At 39.8% G+C, this 22,420-nt stretch overlaps 1 protein-coding gene across 1 annotated transcript in view; it reads left to right on the plus strand.

The window, feature by feature from the left end:
* WDPCP (WD repeat containing planar cell polarity effector) overlaps positions 1-22,420 on the plus strand; it is a 288,768-nt gene that overhangs the window by 193,676 nt on the left and 72,672 nt on the right. The window lies entirely within an intron of this gene.

A 22,420-nucleotide genomic window follows, 5' to 3' on the forward strand; every position in this document is an offset into this window, starting at 1 on the left:
CCTTGTATATAGTTGGCCCAGATTCTTCCCTGTCACCACATATTGATCCCTGAATACAAGCAAATGCAATTACTGCACAAAGCCAGGAGTTAGCTCTGAGAATTGCCAGAAAAAAAAAACAACAGAAAACAACTAAAACTTTTGATATTATTATATAATCATAGGCAATTGTAAGAAATAAACAGCTTTTATAACTCTGTTTTCCTGGGGTTTGTTGTTTTTGTTGTTGTTGTTTTGTTGTTGTTGTTGTTGGTGGTGGTGGTGGTGGTGGTGGTGGTGGTATGTGTGTGTGTTTGAGCCATACACAATTGTGTTCAGGGCTTATTTCTGGCTCTGTGCTCACAAATCACTTTTGGGCTATGTGTTTATGGTGCCAGGAGCAAACCCAGGTCAACTGCGTGCAAGGCAGACTATACTGTTTATTCAGCCTAGATTTTATGACTCTTATTATACTTATATCTCAATGCTATTATTTTACAGAATTAATTATCAGAGCCTTTAGAGATATTACAGGGGTTAAGGCACTTGTTTTGCATATTGCCATATCCGGTTAGATCCTTAGTGCTGCATATGGTCCCCAAGGATCCAAGAAACCAACAATTTTACCCCCTCAATACAGCAAAGATAATCCAAAAAACTATTACATCTAGAATACTAATGTTAAAACAGTCCATATGCAAAGCATATGGGGACCTCTCTGAGTATTACTGGGGTACTAGGACCTCTTTGAACCACTTTGGAAGCGAAAAATAAATAATCAAATTTAACTAAATGGAATTGTACAGTATGATATCTTTTAGCATTGACCTCTTTAATCCAGTATAATTGGAGATATATGCAGTTTATTGCATGTTTTAATGCTTTTCTCTTTATTACTTAGTGGTATTCCAAGTAAGACTCTACCATGGTTTGTTTACCTTTAACACACTGACTTATTTTGGGATGTTTCCAATTTGTAAGTATTATGAATAATGAATAATGCTACAAATATTGACTTATAGTATTGTAGGTGAATATAAGTTTCATTTCTCTTGGGTAATTGCCCAGGAATGCAGTTTCTGGATTGTATGGTAATTGTAGATTTAGTTTTTTAAGAATGTGCAAAGCTCTTTTCCATAGTGACTATATTTTACATTTCTGCATGGTGTCATTTTTCTTCCACATTTTGGCCAGAATTTGGTGTTGTAACAGTCATTCTAAATGTGATATAGTGATATCTCATTGTGATTTTAATTTCCTTTACATGAACAGAAAATTATGTTAGATTTTTTTAAAAATTATTGAAACCATTGTGAATTACAAGTCCTTCATATTTATATTTCAGCCATATAGTGACAGTGAATTAGGGCCATTTCCACCACCGGTGTTGACCTCTTGCCACCAAAGTTCCCAGCATTCATCTCTGCCCTGAGCCCCCTGATCTACCAGTGTAACAGGTGCATTTTATGTTTAGATTGTTGTAGTTTGGGTCTCTTGATTCTAGTCTATTGTCATTGACTTTGGCTTGGGTATTTAGTTCTGACCTTCTTTTTTTTTTTTGATCCCCCGAGCTCTCAGGAATCAGGAGTGCCGAGACCTGATTCCTGAGTGCTTGGGGATTATAAGGGATGTAGGGGATCAAATCTGGGTCAGTCAAATGCAAGGCAAGTGTCCTATCCACTGTACTGTCACCCCAACTTCTTCAGTCCATTTCTATATGAGAGTTAGATCAGTTCTTAACTTTATTTGCTTTTGGTTTGGGGGTGTACCTGGCCCCAGCAGTGCAAGCTCTTTCACCTATGTACTATCTTTCTGGCTCACACCAGAGTTTTTAATTTTGGGGGTGTATAGTTTTGGGCCACATCCAGCAGCTCTCAGGGGTTACTCCTGGCTATGCACTCAGAAATCGCTTCTAACTTCAGGGACCATATGGGAATAGAACCCAGGTTTGTCCTGGGGTCAGCTGCATGCAAGGGCCCTACTGCGTGCCATCGCTCCAGTCCCTGTTAATGCATCTTTAAGGGATGATGATGTCATCCTTGTAATGGCTATAAAAATAAGGAAAGTTTATTATTTGCAGCAAAATGAGGAACTGAAATGTATTATGTGAAATTAAGTTTAGTAATAAGACAATTGATAATTTACTATGTGAGCAACTGGAAAAAAATTTTAACTCACATACATGGTTTTATCTCCAAAAAGACACACACACACACACACACACACACACACACACACACACACACACACACACAGAGTTCCCCATCTCAAGATCCTTTTAGCCATATTTGATCCAACAAAGTTCCCCTTCTTGATTGCCTAACTTTCATGGCCAGCAGGGCTCATGTTTCAGCTTCAGCACAAGTATATATACTTGCATACCTGAATAACTTGAGGGCCTATCCTCCACTTGGTTTCAGAACATGGAAACCAAAAGCCTTCCTTTGGGTCAGAGACATGCCTTAACTCACTCACAGCTAACTTAGAGATATTCAAAATAAAATCAGCTCCTTGGACAATTATAGAGGTTTGACAGACAAGACATATAACTTCATTGAACTGCTTCACCTCTTATATAAAGTCACGCCTTCAAGACTGAAAAAGGTAGCTCTTTTATCTAGTAAGGAAAATTGATACCATGTGAATTATATATGCCAAAATCTGAATAACATATAGCAACTAAATAACATAATAGCAGAAATAATATAGAGGTCAAACAAAGTAAGGTATAGAGGAAAATGTTTCAAAATAAAGGATATGCTACAACCTCAAGGAAAAAACTTTAAAAACAGTAATTATAACCTACTTGAGGAAGAGTTCAGAGTAATGGTCAGAACATGCTCACTGAATTTGGGCATTACATACTATAATGCTGAGTTATATATTTACCTATATATGTATTTTATAGTCTATTTCTTCATAGAGCTTCTAGTATCTTTGCATTTCACCTCAAAGGATAATTAGAGCATTTCTTAGGATGCAGTTCAAGGATTAATGAACTTTCTTAGCTTTTTATGTTAGAATATTTTTGTTAGAATAAATATTTATGTTAGAACATTTCTCCTTCGTTCTCTTATTGAGGCCAATGTGAGTCTTTCACAGTTGTATTTAAGGTATAAAGTACAGTAAATTAGGGCCATTCCCACCACCAGTGTTGACAACCCTTCGCTGTAGTTTCCAGTATGCATCCCATACCTCCAACCTTAGCTCCCTGGACTGCTAGTGTAACAAGTCCCATTTGTGTATAGATTGCTGTAGTTTGGGTCTCTTTATTCTATTGTCATTGACTTTGGGTTGGGTATTTAGGTCTGCTCATTTTTTTATTTCCACTCAATGCTCCTGAGACCACTTGCCCTGGGTCCCATCCATTTTTCTTTTCTCAGTTTGTAGGAAGACAGAAATATGAGGCAGAACAAGATGATTAATGTTCTATGGTTCTGTAAAAAAAAAAAGAAGTGGGGGGAGCCCATCTAGAATCTATAAATATAAATAAAATTAAACGAAGAAAAAAAAAGAAAGAAGAAAAAATATAAATAAATAATAAAATAAATAAACAACAAAAATATTTTAAAATGGGGGCAGTTGTGGCAAGATTTTTTTTTTTTGCATAGGTACAGTAAATATTGGGGGAAATTAGAAAGGAAATTCCCTTGGCCTAAGAGATGCATGTGTCTACCCTTGAAGCATACTGTCATGAGACTAACTATAGGCTCTGGGCATGTTATCTCTTTCTTTCTTAAATAAAAATTTTATAAGATATAGAATTTTGGGTCATAAATTTTTTATTTTTACATTTTAATATTTTAATTAAGACATCATGATTTATAAAGTTGCTCACAATAATTTCAGGCATACAATGTTCTAACTCCAATCCCACCACCAGTATTAACTTTTCTTCACAAATGTCCCAGATCCTCTTTTCCCCCCACACCTAACCTGCCCCCTTGACAGGCACTTCTTAGAATATAAGAAGGGTAAAAAAGAAATCAAGGGGACAAGTAAGAAAAGGCAAATGGGAAGTGACAAGGCTATCTCTGTAGGGTAGATATGTGGTATATGTATAGATTATAAGCCACAAATTATAATAACCAAAGTTAAAAATGCCTGTCAAAGAGGCAATCTGGGATATGGGAGGAGATCTGGGGCCAGTTATAGAGGGATGTTTGCAGTGCTGATGAGATTGGTGCTGAAATATTGTATACTTGAAACTCAACTGTGAATAACTTTGTAAATCATGATTTTTTCCCAAACTGCATAAAAAATAAACCCCCCCCCGGAATATATCTAAATCCTTAGCCCAATTATAAGCATGTTTCATTATTATGCTTTGTATCTTATTGTGCTTTTCATTTGCTTGTTTTTGGGTCATACCTGGTGTTGCTCAGGGGTTACTCTTAACTATGTGCTCAGAAATTACTCCTGGCTTGGAGGACCATAGGGGACACCAGGAGATAGAACTGTGGTCCATCCTAGGTCAGCCACGTGCAAGACAAACGTCCTACCACTGCACCACCACTCTGGCCCCTTACTGTACTTTTTTTTTAAATATAGAAATCTTTATTTAAGCACCATGATTACAAGCATGTTTGTAGTTGGGTTTCAGTCATAAACAAAATACCCCCCCTTCACCAGAGCAACATTCCCACCACCAATACCCATCTCTCCTTTACTGTGTGCCTTTACCTAAATATAGGTATCAAAATAAGTGGTTTTAATATTTTTCTAAGACATTCATATCTAATAATCTCTAGTTTCTTTGCTCTAAGAAAAATATTTTTGCTTTATTAATCTATTAATACCCTGCTGCTTCTCAATTATTTGTATATTTCTGAATATTGACATAGTACAACATTCTCATCAAAATACTTTTGGCTAAAAACTGATGTTAATTTAAAATGATAATAACAATCTATGATACCTGTTATTTAACATTTCTTTTGTTCAAGCTCCAATTTGTCAAGTCTCCTTTATTTTAGTAAATCTCTAAAGCTTTGCATCTTCAATAAGTCCTATTTGAACAAAATAGGAAAACTAGGGGCCAGAGAGATAGCATGGAGGTAGGGTACTTGCCTTGCATGCAGAAGGACAGTGTTTTGAATCCAGACATCCTATATGGTCCCCTGGGCCTCCAGGAGCAATTTCTGAGCGTAGAGCCAGGAGTAACCCCTGAGCACTTCTGGGTGTGATGAAAAAAGAAAGCTATGTCTTATTAAGTAAATTAATCAGGATAACTACATAGATATACTGCTTAGGGACCCTAATATCACTATTCTACAAATGAAATCCATTCTGATAATATTGCAATAATATTAACCACAGAAATAGGAAATTAGTTTCAGTTAAATTTATGGTCCTCTTTCGGGAACCATGTTTTCAGGGTAAGACAAGATGGAGGGAAAGATGTTGGAAAGACCTTGCCTTGTAGGTCTAGTTTCCCAGTAGGGTTTTTGATGGTGGAGATTTGGAAAGCTGGCATTAAGGTTTGACAAACTAGTTCTCCCTCCTCCCTGTTTTCTTTGCTTCTTGCCTCTGTTTCACCCCTACCCCCCACCAAGGGCCCATGCTAGAACTCCTAACCTGTTCTAGAGCTCCTTTGGGCCATATGAGGAGTTCTATGTTTTATTGTGTTGTTTGGTTGGGGAACCCAGCATAGGGTACACTTCTCTGCCATCTTCGCCTGCTTTCCAATAGTTCTAAGCTTCTTTTTTTGAAGTAAGAATACTTATTACCTCATGAAGCTTTTGGATGAAGTTTACAACTATTTTATGATTGGGGTTCAGAGTAGTGCATTTTGTGTTACTAGTACAGTAGGCATTCTTGACATTTAACTATGGTTTATTATTAGAAAATCTTTCAAAATTGATTACCATTATACAAATGTTATGTATAATTCTATAATAATATCTCCAAAAGACATTTTAAATGACATAACTTGTACTTTAAATGCCTAATAAGAGATAAATGTTTGATTAGTATAGTTTTATTAAAAATATAAAGAAACGTCTTCTGAGGAAACTGAGGACCTGAAGAGAGCCCTGTCTGTCCTTCTCTGTCTTTTCTGACTCCTGAAACTCTCCTAAGAGCCCTGGGAAGCGAGCCCCCAAAAACTGCATCCGGAAGCTACCCAGCGAGCGGGTGAGTGAGTAAAAAATGGCTGACCGTGGGGACTGCCAGGTGAAGTGCTGATTGACTCACTTGCGGAGTCCCTGCCTGGCTGTGCTCCTTCTGAGGAAACTGAGGACCTGAAAGGATCCCTGCCCTGTGCTTCTCTGTCTTTTCTGAATCCTTGGAGCTCTCCTCAGAGCCCTGGGAAGCGAACCCTCAAAAAACTGCATTCGGAAGCTACCCAGCGAGTGGGTGAGTGAGTAAGAGTGGCTGACCTCGGGGACTGCCAGGTGAAGTGCTGATTGACTCACTTGCAGAGTCCCTGCCTGGCTGTGCTTCTTCTGAGGAAACTGAGGACCTGAAGAGAGCCCTGTCTGTCCTTCTCTGTCTTTTCTGACTCCTGAAACTCTCCTCAGAGCCCTGGGAAGCAAGCCCCCAAAAACTGCATTCGGAAGCTACCCAGCGAGCGGCTCTCCTCAGAGCCCTGGGAAGTGAACCCCCAAAAAACTGCATTCTGAAGCTACCCAGCAAGCGAGCAAAAAAGAACACCATTGCAACAAGAAGAAAAAAATCACACTAAGAACCCTGATGGATCACAGAAGCAAGCATTTCTCTCCAGGCTGTCTTCTCTGCTGCGTGCTCGGGCCTAAGATTTGATCCTCTGTGAGGCTTCATCCACAGAGGACTACCCTCCCTTAGAGGCAAGTTGGCCCATCCAGAAAGGGCGGAGCCTGAGGAGAGTGGAGCCTGCCTCATATAGCCAATGAATTCCACCACAACACATAGAAAAACCCACAATACAAGTGTGACAATGGGGAAACAACGCAGGCCAGCATCAGACATAGAGAATGAAGATGACAATTCTGAGGACCAGATAATGACCAACCAACTAACCAACCTCTCAGATAAGGACTTTAGACTAGCAATATGGAAGATGCTCAAAGAACTCAAAGAAACATGGATCGAGTTGAACAGAACACTAATAAGAACCAAGAAAATATGAAGACAGAAATCACAAAACTCCAAACTGAAATAACATGTCAACTAACAGGTCTGAAAAAGTCAGTAAACGAAGTGAATGAGAAAATGGATAAGCTCTGGGACAGGGTATCAGAAACGGAGAATAGACTTGGTGCTGTGGAAGATGAGATACATAATAATTCCATACAGCAGGAGAGATTGTAAAAAAAAAAAATTTGCAGCAAATGAACAGACAATGGAAAAATTAGTCAAAGAATGGGAACAAATGAAAATAGAAGTCTATGATAAGATCAATAGAAACAACTTAAGAATCATTGGAGTCCCAGAGACCCAGGAAGAAAATTTCCAGGAAGAATCAACGGTCAAGAACATCATTAAAGAGAAACTTCCAGAGCTAAAGAATATATGTGATCAAATCCTGCATGCTCGAAGAGTACCAACCAAAAGAGACCCAAGAAAAACCACCCCAAGACACATCCTAGTCACAATGACAAATCCCACAGATAGAGACAGAATTCTGAAAACAGCAAGATCAAAAGGGGAAATCACGTTCAAGCAAGCTTCCCTGAGATTTACAGCAGACCTGTCACCAGAAACACTCAATGCCAGAAAGCAGTGGTGGGATATTGTGACAAGACTGAATGAAATGAATGCTTCACCCAGAATACTATACCCAGCAAAACTCACTTTCCGGTTTGACGGAAGAATACATGGTATCACAGACAAAAAACAGCTCAGAAACTTCACAGACACAAAACCAGTCTTAAGAGAAAAACTGAAAGACCTAATCTAAGACAAGACTACCCAAAAGACACACCAAATTTTGAAATAAAGATGGCGTTAAATCCCAGGACAATTCTTTCTCTCAACGTCAATGGACTAAATGCACCAGTCAAGAGACACAGAGTGGCTAAATGGATCAAAAAACTCAATCCAACCTTCTGCTGCCTACAAGAAACACACCTGAATAGCCAGAACAAACATAGACTCAAAATAAAAGGCTGGAGAAAAATTATCCAAGCAAACAACACCCATAAAAAAGCTGGAGTGGCCATACTAATATCAGATAATGCAAACTTTATACTCAGGAAGGTGGTAAGGGACAAAAATGGACATTTTATATTAATCAAGGGGTATGTAGAGCAGGAAGAAATAACTCTCCTAAACATATATGCACCGAATGAGGGGCCAGTAAAATACTTAATACACCTGTTGACAAATCTAAAAAATAATATCAATAACAACACAATAATTGTGGGGGACCTCAACAAGGCTTTGTCAACACTAGATAGGTCAACCAGACTGAAACCCAACAAGAATATACAAGACCTGAGGAGAGAAATGGAAGAAAGAGACCTAGTGGATATATATAGGACACTCCATCCCCAGAAACCTGGGTACACATTCTTCTCCAATGTACATGGGACATTCTCCAGGATAGACTACATGCTGGCACATAATATCAAGAGAATAGAAATTTTACAGAATACCTTCGCTGATCATAAGGCTCTGAAATTATTTGTGAATTCCAAAGGGACTCAGAAGAAAAACTTTAACACCTGGAAGTTAAACAGCCTCATAATGAATAAACAGTGGGTCCGAGATGAAATCAAGGAGGAAATCAAAAGGTTCCTGGAAACAAATGACAATAAAGACACAAACTATCAGAACTTATGGGACACAGCAAAAGCAGTACTGAGGGGAAAAATTATAGCTTTGCAAGCACACATCAGGAAGGAAGAAGGAGCTTACCTGAGTAGCTTAATGACACAGCTAATAGAATTAGAAAATGCTCAACAAAAGGACCCAAAAATAGGGAGACAGAAGGAAATAACAAAGCTGAGAGCAGAAATCAATGAAATGGAAACCCAAAAAACAATCCGAAAGATCAACGAAAGCAGAAGTTGGTTCTTTGAAAAAATAAACAAGATTGATAGACCACTGGCAAACCTAAGAAAGAAAGAGAGAGAAACTTGATAACTCGTATTAGGAATGAAAAAGGAGAGATCACTACTGATATGACAGAGATTCAAAGGGTAATCAGAAACTACTTTGAGAAACTCTACTCCATTAAAAATGAGAACCAGGAAGAAATGGATAAATTCTTGGACTCTTATAATCTTCCACAGTTGAAGGAAGAGGATGTAGCATATCTAAACACACCCATCTCCATTGATGAAATTAAAATGGTAATCAAATGTCTGCCGAAAAACAAAAGCCCAGGCCCAGATGGATTCACTAATGAATTCTTTCAAACTTTCCAAGAGGAACTACTACCAATCCTGGCAAGACTCTTTCATAAAATTGAACAAACAGAAACACTTCCAAATAGCTTTTATGAAGCCAACATCACCTTGATACCTAAACCAGACAGAGATGCTACGAAAAAAGGAAATTACAGACCAATATCGCTGATGAATGCAGATGCAAAGATCCTCAACAAAATCCTGGCAAATAGGATTCAATGCCTCATTAAGAAGATCATCCACTATGATCAAGTAGGTTTCATCCCAGGAATGCAAGGATGGTTTAACATCCGTAAATCTATCAATATAATACACAACATAAACAACAAGAAAAATAAAAACCACATGATCATATCAATAGATGCAGAGAAAGCATTTGATAAGGTCCAACACCCATTTTGATCAAAACTCTCAGCAAGATGGGAATGGAAGGAACCTTTCTCAATATAGTTAAGGTCATCTACCACAAGCCAGTGGCAAATATTATCCTCAATGGAGAAAAACTAAAAGCCTTCCCTCTAAATTCTGGCACAAGACAAGGCTGTCCTCTCTCACCACTCCTATTCAACATAGCACTGGAAGTACTTGCTATAGCGATTAGGCAAGAAAAAGATATCAAGGGAATCCAGATAGGAAAGGAAGAAGTCAAGCTCTCACTGTTTGCAGATGACATGATACTCTACTTAGAAAACCCTAAAGACTTTACCAAAAAGCTTCTAGAAACAATAGACTCATATAGCAAGGTGGCAGGCTACAAAATTAACACACAAAAATCAATGACCTTTCTATACACCAATAGTAATAAGGAAGAAATGGACATTAAGAAAACAACCCCATTCACAATAGTGCCACACAAACTCAAATATCTTGGAAATAACTTGACTAAAAATGTGAAGGACCTATACAAACTACAAAACTCTGCTCCAAGAAATAAGAGAGGACACGCGGAAATGGAAATGCATACCCTGCTCATGGATTGGCAGGATTAACATCATCAAAATGGCAATACTCCCCAAGGCATTATACAGATTTAATGCTATCCCTCTAAAGATACCCATGACATTTTTCAAAGAAGTGGATCAGGCACTTTTGAAATTCGTTTGGAACAATAAACACCCTAGAATAGCTAAAGCAATCATTGGGAAAAAGAATATGGGAGGAATTACTTTCCCCAACTTTAAACTGTACTACAAAGCAATAGTTATCAAAACAGCATGGTATTGGAATAAGGACAGGTCCTCAGATCAGTGGAATAGGCTTGAATATTCATAAAATGTTCCCCAGACATACAATCACCTCATTTTCGATAAAGGAGCAGGAAATACTAAATGGAGCAGGGAAAGCCTCTTCAACAAGTGGTGTTGGCACAACTGGATAGCCACTTGCAAAAAATTGAATTTAGACCCCCAGCTAACATCATGTACGAAGGTAAAATCCAAATTGATTAAAGACCTCGATATCAGACCCAAAACCATAAGATATATTGAACAACACATAGGCAAAACACTCCAGGACATTGAGACTACAGGCATCTTCAAGGAGGAAACTGCACTCTCCAAGCAAGTGAAAGCAGAGATTAACAGATGGGAATATATTAAACTGAGAAGCTTCTGCACCTCAAAGGAAATAGTGCCCAGGATACAAGAGCCACCCACTGAGTGGGAGAAACTATTCACCCAATACCCATCAGATAAGGGGCTAATCTCCAAAATATACAAGGCACTGACAGAACTTTACAAGAAAAAAACATCTAATCCCATCAAAAAATGGGGAGAAGAAATGAACAGACACTTTGACGAAGAAGAAATACAAATGGCCAAAAGACACATGAAAAAATGCTCCACATCACTAATCATCAGGGAGATGCAAATCAAAACAACGATGAGATACCACCTCACACCACAGAGAATGGCACACATCACAAAGAATGAGAATAAACGGTGTTGGCGGGGATGTGGAGAGAAAGGAACTCTTATCCACTGCTGGTGGGAATGCCGTCTAGTTTAACCTTTATGGAAAGCAATATGGAGATTCCTCCAAAAACTGGAAATCGAGCTCCCATACGATCCAGCTATACCACTCCTAGGAATATACCCTAGGACCATAAAAATACAATACAAAAACCCCTTCATTACACCTATATTCATTGCAGCACTATTTACCATAGCAAGACTATGTAAACAACCCAGATGCCCTTCAACAGACAAATGGCTAAAGAAACTGTGGTACATATACACAATGGAATATTATGCAGCTGTCAGGAGAGATGAAGTCATGAAATTTTCCTATACATGGATGTACACAGAATCTATTATGCTGAGTGAAATAAGTCAGAGAGAGAGAGAGAAAAACGCAGAATGGTCTCACTCATCTATGGGTTTTAAGAAAAATGAAAGACATTCTTGCAATAATAATTTTCAGACACAAAAGAGAAAAGAGCTGGAAGTTCCAGCTCACCTCAGGAAGCTCACCACAAATAGTGATGAGTTTAGTTAGAGAAATAACTACATTTTGAACTATCCTAATAATAAGAATGTATGAGGGCAATGAAGAGCCTGTTTAGAGTACAGGCAGGGGTCGGGTGGGGAGGAGGGAAACTTGGGACATTGGTGATGGGAATGTTGCACTGGTGATGGGGGGTGTTCTTTACATGACTGAAACCCAAACACAATCATGTATGTAATCAAGGTGTTTAAATAAAAAAATTAAAAAATATATATATAAAGAAACAAAACTTCTGAGGAGATTAATGATAAGGCACTAGCGACCTACCTCCCTGCCTAAACAACTGCATAGGTAATATCTCCTTGATTTAACTCTAATTGGAACTCTGGAGACTTATGAAGGCTTAGAGCCACAAAGAAAGAATTTTGACAGTAAATTGTTATTAATTTTAGTTCATTAGAGCATTTACCAGCAACCCTATCCCCTATTCTTAACAAGGAAGCAAGTAGCTGTTCATGTGGATCTGGAGCAACTTGCACATAGGATCTGAGAAAAAAAAGTGAACAAGAAAGCTGACCTGATAAAAACCGGCCGGCAGACTGCTGCAGAAGCTGGATTCCCTGCTTGGGACATCAGGCGGGGAAAAGACACGAATCTAAGCCTGCGCAGAGGGGCCCAACTGTGAGTGTGAACTGTAAATATCTGTCTACTGTCCTCTTGTGTGAAACTCTTGGGAGTGGGGCAAAAGAGCTCCAGAAATCTGCTCTCCCTACCCCGGAGGCCATTTCCAGGGCGGGATTCAGAACATAAAAACCGGCCGCAGACTGCTGCAGAAGCTGGATTCCCTGCTTGGGACATCAGGCGGGGAAAAGACACGAATCTAAGCCTGCGCAGAGGGGCCCAACTGTGAGTGTGAACTGTAAATATCTGTCTACTGTCCTCTTGTGTGAAACTCTTGGGAGTGGGGCAAAAGAGCTCCAGAAATCTGCTCTCCCTACCCCGGAGGCCATTTCCAGTTGCGGGATTCAGAACATAAAAACCGGCCGGCAGACTGCTGCAGAAGCTGGATTCCCTGCTTGGGACATCAGGCGGGGAAAAGACACGAATCTAAGCCTGCGCAGAGGGGCCCAACTGTGAGTGTGAACTGTAAATATCTGTCTACTGTCCTCTTGTGTGAAACTCTTGGGAGTGGGGCAAAAGAGCTCCAGAAATCTGCTCTCCCTACCCCGGAGGCCATTTCCAGGGCGGGATTCAGAACATAAAAACCGGCCGGCAGACTGCTGCAGAAGCTGGATTCCCTGCTTGGGACATCAGGCGGGGAAAAGACACGAATCTAAGCCTGCGCAGAGGGGCCCAACTGTGAGTGTGAACTGTAAATATCTGTCTACTGTCCTCTTGTGTGAAACTCTTGGGAGTGGGGCAAAAGAGCTCCATCAGAGCACGGCCGCTCCGCTTCGCTACGCGGCCGTGCGCTCCTTCTAAGAAAAGAACACCATTGCAACAATAAGAAAAAATCACGATAAGAACTGTGCTATATCAGAGAAGCAAGCATTTCTCTCTGGACTGTCTTCTCTGTTGCATGCTCGGGCCTAAGATTTGACCCAGTGTGAGGCTTCATCCACGGAGGACTCCCCTCCCTTAGAGGCAAGTCAGCCCATCCAGAAAGGGAGGAGCCAGAGGAGTGTGCTGCCTACATCATATAGACAATGAATACCACCACAACACGTAGAAAAACCCACAATACAAGTGTGACAATGGGAAACAACTCAGGCCAGCATCAGACATAGAGAATGAAGATGACAATTCTGAGGACCAGATAATGACTGAACAACTAATCAACCTCTCAGATAAGGACTTTAGACTAGCAATATGGAAGGTGCTCAACAGACTCCAAGAAACCATGGATCGAGTTGAACAGAACACTAATAAGAACCAAGAAAATATGAAGGCAGAAATGACAAAACTCCAAACTGAAAATAACATGTCAACTAACAGGACTGAAAAAGTCAGTAAACGAAGTGAATGACAAAATGGATAAGCTCTGGGACAGGGTATCAGAAGCTGAGAATAGACTTGGTGCTGTGGAAGATGAGATACATAACAATTCCATACAGCAGGAGAGATTGGACAAAAAACTTAAAGCAAATGAGCAGACAACGGAAAAAATTAGTCAAAGAATGGGAACAGATGAAAATAGAAGTCTATGATAAGATCAACAGAAACAACTTAAGAATCATTGGCGTCCCAGAGACCCAGGAAGAAAATTCCCAGGAAGAATCAATGGTCAAGAACATCATTAAAAGAGAAACTTCCAGAGCTAAAGAATATAGGTGATCAAATCCCTGCATGCTCGAAGAGTACCAACCAAAAGAGACCCCAGAAAAAACCACCCCAAGACACATCCTAGTCACAATGACAAATCCCACAGATAGAGACAGGAATTCTGAAAACAGCAAGATCAAAAGGGGGAAATTACACTCAAGCAAGCATCCTTGAGATTTACAGCAGACCTGTCACCAGAAACACTCAATGCCAGAAAGCAGTGGTGGGATATTGTGACAAGACTGAATGAAATGAATGCTTCACCCAGAATACTATACCCAGCAAAACTCACTTTCCGGTTTGACGGAAGAATACATGGTTTCACTGACAAAAAGCAGCTCAGAAACTTTACAGACACAAAACCAGTCTTAAAAGAAAAACTGAAAGACCTAATTTAAGACAAGACTAACCAAAAGACACCAAATTTCGATATAAAGATGGCATTAAATCCCAGGACAATTCTTTCTCTCAACGTCAATGGTCTAAATGCACCAGTCAAGAGAAACAGAGTGGCTAAATGGATCAAAAAACTCAACCCAACCTTCTGCTGCCTACAAGAAACATACCTGAATAGTCAGAACAAACATAGACTCAAAATAAAAGGCTGGAGAAAAATCATCCAAGCAAACAACACCCATAAAAAAGCTGGAGTGGCCATACTAATATCAGATAATGCAAACTTTATACTCAGGAAGGTTGTAAGGGACAAAGATGGACATTTTATATTAATCAAGGGGTATATAGAGCAGGAAGAATTCACTCTCCTAAACATATACGCACCAAATGAGGGGCCAGCAAAATATTTAATACAACTGTTGACAAATCTGAAAAATAATATCAATAACAACACAATAATTGTGGGGGACCTTAACACGGCTTTGTCAACACTGGATAGGTCAACCAGACTGAAACCCAACAAGAATATACTAGACCTGAGGAGAGAAATGGAAGAAAGAGGCCTAGTGGATATATATAGGACACTCCACCCCAGAAACCTGGATACACATTCTTCTCCAATGTACATGGGACATTCTCCAGGATAGACTACATGGCTGGCACATAAAACATATCTCCATAATATCAAGAGGATAGAAATTTTGCAGACTACCTTTGCTGACCACAAGGCTCTGAAATTATTTGTGAATTCCAAAGGGACTCAGAAGAAAAACATTAACACCTGGAAGTTAAACAGCCTCATACTCATAACCAGTGGGTCCGAGATGAAATCAAGGAGGAAATCAAAAGGTTCCTGGAAACAAATGACAATAAAGACACAAACTATCAGAACTTATGGGACACAGCAAAAGCAGTACTGAGAGGAAAATTTATAGCTTTGCAAGCACAACATCAGGAAGGAAGAAGGAGCTTACCTGAGTAGCTTAATGACACAGCTAATAGAACTAGAAAGTGCTCAACAAAAGGACCCAAAAATAGGAAGACAGAAGGAAATAACAAAGCTTGAGAGCAGAAATCAATGAAGTGGAAACCCAAAAAACAATCCGAAAGATCAACGAAAGCAGAAGTTGGTTCTTTGAAAAAATAAACAAGATTGATAGACCACTGGCAAACCTAACAAAGAAAGAGAGAGAGAGAAACTTGATAACTCGTATTAGGAATGAAAAAGGAGAGATCACTACTGATATGACAGAGATTCAAAGGGTAATCAGAAACTACTTTGAAAAACTCTACGCCACTAAAAATGAGAACCTGGAAGAAATGGATAAATTCTTGGACTCTTATAATCTCCACGGTTGAAGGAAGAGGATGTAGCATATCTAAACACCCCCATCACCATTGATGAAATCAAAACGGTAATCAAAGGTCTGCCGAAAAACAAAAGCCCAGGCCCAGATGGATTCACTAATGAATTCTTTCAAACTTTCCAAGAGGAACTACTACCAATCCTGGCAAGACTCTTTCATGAAATTGAACAAACGGAAACACTTCCAAATAGCTTTTATGAAGCCAACATCACCTTGATACCTAAACCAGACAGAGATGCTACAAAAAAAGAAAATTACAGACCGAATATCGCTGATGAATGCCGATGCAAAGATCTTCAACAAAATCCTGGCAAATAGGATTCAATGCCTCATTAAGAAGATCATCCACTACGATCAAGTAGGTTTCATCCCAGGAATGCAAGGCTGGTTTAACATCCGTAAATCCATCAACATCATACACAACATCAATAACAAGAAAAATAAAAACCACATGATCATATCAATAGATGCAGAGAAAGCATTTGATAAGGTCCAACACCCATTCTGATCAAAACTCTCAGCAAGATGGGAATGGAAGGAACCTTTCTCAATCTAGTGAAGCCATCTACCACAAGCCAATGGCAAATATTATCCTCAACGGAGAAAAACTAAAAGCCTTCCCTCTAAAGTTCTGGTACAAAGACAAGGGCTGTCCTCTCTCACCACTCCTATTCAACATAGCACTGGAAGTACTTGCTATAGCGATTAGGCAAGAAAAAGATCTCAAGGGAATTCAGATAGGAAAGGAAGAAGTCAAGCTCTCACTGTTTGCAGATGACATGATACTCTACTTAGAAAACCCTAAAGACCTCTAACCAAAAAGCTTCTAAAAACAATAGAACTCATATAGCAAGGTGGCAGGCTACAAAATTAACACACAAAAAATCAATGGCCTTTCTATACACCAATAGCAATCAGGAAGAAATGACATTAAGAAAACAATCCCATTCACAATAGTGCCACACAAACTCAAATATCATGAATACTACTTGACTAAAAATGTGAAGGACCTATACAAAGAAAACTATAAAACACTGCTTCCAAGAAATAAGAGAGGACACTCGGGAAATAAAAACGCATACCTGCTCGTAGGATTGGGCAGGATTAACATCATCAAAATGGCAATACTCCCCAAGGCATTATACAGATTTTAGATGCTATCACCTCTAAAGATACCCATGACAGTTCTTCAAAGAAGTGGATCAGGGCACTTTTGAAATTCATTTGGAACAATAAACATACCCTCGAATAGCTAAAGCAATCATTGGGAAAAAGAATATGGGAGGAATTACTTTCCCCAACTTAAACTGTACTACCAAAGGCAATAGTTTATCAAAACAGCATGGTATTCAGGAATAAGGACAGGCCCTCAGACACAGTGGAATAGACTTGAATACTCAGAAAATGTTCGCGCCAGAAAATACAACCACCTAAAGTTTGCGCGATAAAGGAGCAGGAAACCCCTAATGGAGCAGGAAAGTGCCTCTTCGTCAACAAGTGGTGTTGGCACAATTGGTATAGCCGCTTGCAAAAATTGAACGTAGTATCACAACCCCACCCCTAATCATCATAGCATCAGAAAAGGGGTTTTCAAAATCCAAATTGTTTAAAGGACCTCGATATCAGCCCCAAAACCATAAGATAGATAGAACAGCACATAGGCCAAGACACTCCAGGACCATTACCGAGGCATCTTCAAGGAGGAAACTGCACTCTCCAAGCAAGTGAAAGCAGAGATTAACAGATGGGAATATATTAAGCTGAGAAGTTTCTGCACCTCAAAGGAAATAGTGCCCAGGATACAAGAGCCACCCACTGAGTGGGAGAAACTATTCACCCAATACCCATCAGATAAGGGGCTAATCTCCAAAATATACAAGGCACTGACAGAACTTTACAAGAAAAAAACATCTAATCCCATCAAAAAATGGGGAGAAGAAATGAACAGACACTTTGACAAAGAAGAAATACAAATGGCCAAAAGACACATGAAAAAATGCTCCACATCACTAATCATCAGGGAGATGCAAATCAAAACAACGATGAGATACCACCTCACACCACAGAGAATGGCACACATCACAAAGAATGAGAAAAACAGTGTTGGCGGGGATGTGGAGAGAAAGGAACTCTTATCCACTGCTGGTGGGAATGCCGTCTAGTTCAACCTTTATGGAAAGCGATATGGAGATTCCTTCAAAAACGGGAAATCGAGCTCCCATATGATCCACTATACCACTCCTAGGAAATACCCTAGGGAACACAAAAATACAGTACAAAAACCCCTTCCTTACACCTATATTCATTGCAGCACTATTTACCATAGCAAGACTCTGGGAAACTAACCAAGATGCCCTTCAACAGATGAATGCCTAAAGAAACTGTGTACATATACACAATGGAATATTATGCAGCTGTCAGGAGAGATGAAGGTCATGAAAATTTTCCTATACATGGATGTATACGGAATCTATTTTGCTGAGTGAAATAAGTCAGAAGAGAGAGAGAGAAAACGCAGGAATGGTCTCACTCATCTATGTGGGTTTATAAGAGAAATGAAAGACATTCTTGCAATAATAATTTCCAGACACAAAAGTGAAAAGAGCTGGATGTTCCAGCTCACCATAGGAAGCTCACCGACAAAGAGTGATGAGTTTAGTTTAGAGAAATAACTACATTTTGAATTTTCCTTATAATGAGAATGTATGAGGGAAATTGGAGAGCCTGTTTAGGAGTACAGGCGGGGGTTTTGGGTGGGTAGGGAGGGAGACTTGGACATTGGTGGGATGGGAATGTTGCACTGGTGATGGGTGGGTGTTCTTTACATGACCGAAACCCAAAAACAATCATGTATGTAATCAAGATGTTTTAAAAAAAAAATAAAAATTAAAAAAAAATAAAAATAAACTAATTCTTCAGATTAAAAAAGAAAAAAAAAAGAAAGGCTGACCTCCAAATATTGGGAAGTCTGTGCTCTGATCCATGATTGCTATCTTTGTTCACAAAGGCTCAAAAAAGGACAGGAGAACCCCTTTCCCCCAAAAAAAGACAGAATCACTCTGGTTATACTCCATCCACTTTTTATAGGTACCTCCCACTCTTTTTTTTATTATTTTTTTTTTAATTTTTTTCCTTAAACTAAACATGAGCTTTGAATATGCAGGAAAAAATAGGAAGTGACAGTGGCATAGCCTTGAAAGAATTTAGAAAACCCCAAGAAAACGTTTATATCAGACATACATAGCTTATAACCATCATTCACTTAATCAATAAACACAAAAATGTCAAGGACTGGGGGAGAGGAGAATTTATCTGTGTTTTCAGGGTTACCACATTCTTTGATTTTTTTCCCCACTGTTCAAGAGAAATCACAAGACATGTGAAAAGTAAAACACCAGGAGGAACCAGGCTCAGATTTGAAAGGAAGGAATAACTAGACAACCACTTCCTGCAAAAGATCTATAGCAGTTAAACTAGAGAAGGACTTTAGAAACAACAATTTAAATAGGGGTAAAAGAAGGTAAGCCTAGAGAGTGAAAATAAGTATGACTAAAATAGAATAGGCAGTAAAAAGTAAACTGCTCCATGCCTGCCCTACAGTCCCCACACTGTGTGCACTTCTTCATGGCTGCCCTAGACCTGGACGCTCCCCAACAACCACTATGGTGTGCCTGCACACCAACAAACTCACCAGAGGGACACAAAATGTAGACACGTGGCCTCTTTTGTCATCTAGATGCATCCAGAGCTCTGCTCCCAGTCCTCACCCCCAGACCCTATGCCCTGTGCCACTCTCTCTCAGCTGCCCCTGCACTGAAAGTACTTGGAACTGATTTCAAATCCCAAATCTTGTGGACACATTAGCATCTGCATGACAAAGTCACCCCTGCCACTCCACAATGCCAATGTTTTGGTTTTGATATCATACCTCAAATTATCTCTACAATTTTCTTTTAGACATATGGGGATCACCAGTTATTTTGCTGTATGAACACTGAGTAAACATGAGAGCATTAACTCTGATACATTTATAGAACATAGAGTAACATTCTGCTGAAATCTAAAGAGAACAGTTCAAATATCAGGCAATTGGGTAGTCTGAATCTCAAAAAACAGCACACACAAAATTTTAAAAACAATGATGAAGCAAAAGAATTTACATACTCTGGTAGATAGGGACAATAATCTGCTAAATCAACAAGCTCAAATAAACTTCATCCTCATTGTTGAGGAAATTAAAAGCAATGCTCATGCAATGGCCATGGAAGTAAAGCAATCATTGGACCTGTGATTTGTTCTATTCAAATTTTCTATTTCTTCTTTGTTTTGGTTTCAGTTGATTTCTCAGTAGATTTAGTAATTCAGTAAATTTAGTAATTCAGTAAATTCTCCTAATTTACTTGTTTCTTCTGATTATAAAATCTGTTCACAGATATTGTTCATAAGTGACTTTTTTAATATATATAAATATTTAAGCATCATGATTACAAGCATGATTGTAGTTTGGGTTTCAGTCATAAGACAAAACACTCCCCCTTCACCAGTGCCATACATTCACACCACCAATGACCCCCCCCCCTCCTTCCCAACCCTACCTGTAATCCTGTATTCGAGACAGGCATTCTACTTCTCTCATTCATTAAGATTGTTATTATAGTTTGTTAGTGTAGTTATTTTTCTAAGTGCAACCATTACTTATTGTAATAATCCCCAGAGACAATAGAGAGAGGTCCGGAAGGATCGACTCACAATATGAAGCTCATAAGTGATTTTTTTGTAACCCATTGTATTTGTGTGCCAATTATCATCACAATAAAAAAGTAACATTTGGAGAAAATCCTCCCTAGGCATCCAAAAACTACAGAGGCTCGGCTGGGCTCAGAACACTCCACATGCCAGGATTTCTGGGTGTCTTTGCCTGGTATGTTGGGGGCTCTGGGCAGGACAGCTAGCCATAGGACCCCTGGGATGACCACTTGGTCCAGGTGAACAAGATTCCCCCCACACCAGGCGGGTCTTCAGGGCCACGCCTGGTTAATTGGGCCCTGGGGGCCGGGGGTGAGAAAATCCTCCCTAGGCATCCAAAACAGAGTCTCAGCTGGGCTCAGAGCACTCCGCATGCCAGGTTTCTGGCTGTCTTTGCCTGGTATGTTGGGGGCTCTGGGCAGGACAGCTAGCCATAGGAGCCCTGGGATGACCATTTGGTCCAGGTGAACAAGATTCCCCCCACACCAGGCGGGTCTTCAGGGCCCACGCCTGTTTAATTGGGCCCTGGGGGGCCGGGGGTGAGAAAATCCTCCCTAGGCATCCAAAAACTACAGAACCACGGCCCCCGAGGCTACGTCTTCATGTACTTCATGTATTCAGAGATATTCCTTATTCTTTTTTTTTTTTTTTTTTTGGTTTTTGGGCCACACCCTGTGACGCTCATGGGTTACTCCTGGCTATGCGCTCAGAGAGTTGCTCCTGGCTTCTTGGTGGAGCCAATATGGGACGCCGGGGGATCGAACCGCGGTCCCGTCCTAGGCTAAGCGCAGGCAAGGCAGGCACCTTACCTCCAGCGCCACCACCCGGCCCATATTCTTATTCTTATGTTATGTTTTGCATAATCAGAATGTTTCATTTTGTATTCTGCCCTTTCCCACAACCCATACAATGCTCTTTTTACTCCTTAACTCTCTAACCCCCTCTCAAACATCACTAACCTACATTACTCTTTTTAACTTCAGTAGTGTACAATCCTAATCACAGTCCAAATCTGTGCATTGTGTGTGACAACCCCAAACTGTTCAGAGATACATAAAATGGACACATATTTCTTTAGAATATTTTGTGTTTTTTTTTCGGACAGCTATAATTCTTACTATAAATTTTGTCTTATACAGTGATGATTCTAACCACTTTTTATCTTCCCTTTTTGAGCTGTTTAACAAGGAATTTTGGTGGAAGAGTCCCCAAGTTTAATGCTTATGATTGAACATGGGTCATGGGAATCATTGGAATTGTTCCTTATGGCCCCCATATGCGCCAATAACACCACGTGGCATTGCTTCTTATTTGCATAGGACATTAAAATGGGAAAATACTATACATACAAATAAGATCCTATCTAATAGAGATTGGAACACGCAAATCTTGTAGTGCAGAGGGACCTTACACCCTGAACATTGACATAACGACCTGGCACAGACCTCAGAAGAAAGGGCATAATCTATTCTTCCCTGAACCAGGGAAACCATCCACGAAACATCCAGGCTGGTCTATAACATCACCTGGAAGCAATCCTCTACCACGGAAGACCTACACTACTCAGACTTTGACCTGCTCAAAAGAGACTCTTCTTAACACTGAGAAGACTTAACAACAACAACGACCTGCTTACAGGACAGGGCTCCCTGCATTGCCCTTTGATGGTGAGGTGAAAGGAGAGGATGCTCCACATCCTGACTTCAATGTAAGATATGCAGATTCCATAATATCCAGATTAATACAGAAACATGATACCAACAACAGAGACTGTGTGAAAAATAAAAGTGTGTTGGCACTACAGACAATGTATTGGATTGGACGATCTAGCTT

This window comes from Suncus etruscus, chromosome 12, assembly GCF_024139225.1.
Source record: "Suncus etruscus isolate mSunEtr1 chromosome 12, mSunEtr1.pri.cur, whole genome shotgun sequence".
In the NCBI taxonomy this organism is placed as follows: Eukaryota; Metazoa; Chordata; class Mammalia; order Eulipotyphla; family Soricidae; genus Suncus; species Suncus etruscus.